This window comes from Nelusetta ayraudi, unplaced genomic scaffold (assembly GCF_046127955.1).
Source record: "Nelusetta ayraudi isolate G7.1 ecotype Tasmania unplaced genomic scaffold, CSIRO-AGI_Nayr_v1 ptg000109l, whole genome shotgun sequence".
Classification (NCBI taxonomy): domain Eukaryota; kingdom Metazoa; phylum Chordata; class Actinopteri; order Tetraodontiformes; family Monacanthidae; genus Nelusetta; species Nelusetta ayraudi.
Window position 1 is genome coordinate 1,109,181 of NW_027466159.1, and position 2,665 is coordinate 1,111,845.

The window sequence follows — 2,665 nt, forward strand, 5'->3', positions numbered from 1 at the left end:
CGTCTTTAGATGTGGAGGAAAAACAAAGTGCTGCGGTGATCTGCACACACACAGACGCAGCAGCAGCAGATTTCATTACAAACATCATTAGAGGCGTCGGCGCCTGTTGCAGTCAAGTGACTTGCTCCATTAGGTCTAATGGGATAAACAGCCGTGATTGGTCCACTGGATCGGCATCAGTGGCCCTGTGGAGGAGGAAACACCTTCATCATCATCATCATCATCGTCATCATCTCTTCCTCCTCTAATGCAGCACTGACCTCAGATTCTCTGCAGTTAATGAACCTGCTGCTGCGGCTGTTGTTCTTGTTGTTGTTTTGCAGCTTAATCTTCTCCACTTCACACACAGACTCATTTTGCTCTCTTTTTTTTTTTCATGAGACTCGTCCAATCAGCAGCGCTGGAGTCGGGAAGAGAAACTTTCATCCTCTCAGAAGATTTGGAGGTCACATGACTGCTGGATGAAACAAACTGATGTTGTTGTTATTCAGTGAACCGATAAAGAAAATAATCAATTGAAAATGAGTCCAGTCCAGTTCAGTCGAATCCAGTTTAGTCCAGACTAGTCCAGCTGAACCTTGACCCTGAGCTGAGTCTACTTCCAGGAGTTGGGGAGGTGACTTCACTGCCACCTACTTGATATTCAGACGACGGTGTCTTCAGACATTAAATGTCCTGTTTAACCTGCAGCTCATTAAAACTTCATATCTCCTTCACGGCGCCGCAGTAGGGACTTTAAATATTCATGACCTGGCTGAGAGACCTGGACTTGGTCCTGTACCTGGATCTAAACCGTGCCAGAACAATCTGCGGCCTCCTTATCCTGATCCTCTTCCTCCATCTCCTCCTCTTCCACCTTTTCCTTCTCATCTTCCTCCTCCTCCTCCTCTTCTTCTTCTAGAAAAGGTGATTGGATGACGCCTCTTAGAAGGAGCCAATCAGATTGCATCTTTACAAACAGAGCCAGTAGGTGCAATGGTCAACAGTTTAGTGGGCAGAGTTTAACTAAACAGAAGTTTCCTAGCCGTGCTCAGACTGACTACAACTGCAGAAGACCAGCTCAAACCCCGCCCACAGCTCCGCCCCTTTCTCCTCGATGGACTCCCATAGGTCCACTAAAATAGTTGATGAAGACGATGATGAAGATGATGAAGCTTCAACATGTTCTTCCATCAGAAAAACGCCTGGTCAAAAAATAAAGGTGACTTGCGGCCTGGGCTTTTAGTTCTCCTGCAGGGGGCGCTGTGAATGCAGCAGTCCTACCAGTGTGTGGGGTGTGTGTGTGTGTGTGTGTGTGTGTGTGTGTGTGTGTGTGTGTGTGTGTGTTTGCCTTGGCAGAGCCCTGCTCTCCACAGATGGCCACTCTCTGCGTGAAGTCTAAGCTGTGCACTTTTAGCTCGAATCCGCTCGGACAAAAGAGAAGCGGAGCCGTGTGATCTGGTTGAGCGGAGAGAAAAGAAAAAAAACAGCAAAGCAGAAAATTAAAATGGACTAAATCTGTCTGAGAGACTGAGACACACTTAAAGTTTACTTTAATAAAAAGGGGGGGAAAAAATTAGGTCGGCCAGGCTTGGCTTGGCAACTTTTAGATGAGTTAACGACAGATCGTTTGGCCAAGTGTGCGGCTGTACTGCATCCAGCCACCAGGGGGGGAGGCGGCGGCCACACACACTTGTGCTCTTCGGAAATACCTTAGTTGCACAAACGCTATGATGTGTGTAAAATATAATTAGATTTAAACTTAGCGAGACTTTGAATAATTGCACGGTGATTTCTATTTAATTAAAACTGCTAATGCCCAAGTGCATGTTGGGAAATGTAGGTTACTACAGAACAGAGAGGGGGGGAAACGGTTGACGTTTGATTGCAGGGTTGGTGAGTTTGTTGGGGGATTTTCTACCATAAACAAAACCGCAAGAGACCTGGGTGGGCTCACGCGCGCGCACTCTATCTCTCTCTCTCTCTCTCTCACACACACATACACGCACACACACACACACCCCTTAGCAGTAGCAGGATTAGCGAAGGGTTGACAAAGCTTTGTGTAAGTTGCACACACTCGCTCACACACACACACTCTCTCTCTCTCACACACACACACACACACACACACACACACACACACACACACACACACACACCAGAGATACACACATGAAGGGATATATTTGTTGAGTTTCAGCTTCCAGCAGAGACGGGGGGGGTCTTGGGGGGGTCTTAAGATGAGACACAGTGGGGGAGGAAGGAGGAAGAGGTAGGAGGAGGAGTGAGGAAGAGGGAAGGCGGAGCTCTGCAAACAGGAAGTGGCGGCTTATGTTCAAACAAGCTGTTGTTTGGATTCCCAGTTCTGTTTGTGTAATCTTCATCCTCCTCGGTGTGTGTGTGTGTGTGTGTGTGCTTCCATTGAAGGGACCTTCCCTGCACTGTTTCTACCCACAATCCTCTGCTGGGGATGGAACGGAGCCCTCGCTCCCACGCGGCTGAGCCATCCTTTGTGACTAATGGGAACCTAGCAAGATAGCGTGCTAGCGCCTCTGTGACCTCTGACCTCTGTGCAGCACATGGCAGCGATTACAGGAGTGTACGTTTGACTCGTGGTTTTTGGGGGAGTCTAGTCACCAGCATCGGAATTCAATAAAACGTAATGTTGTGTTATTGAAGGACG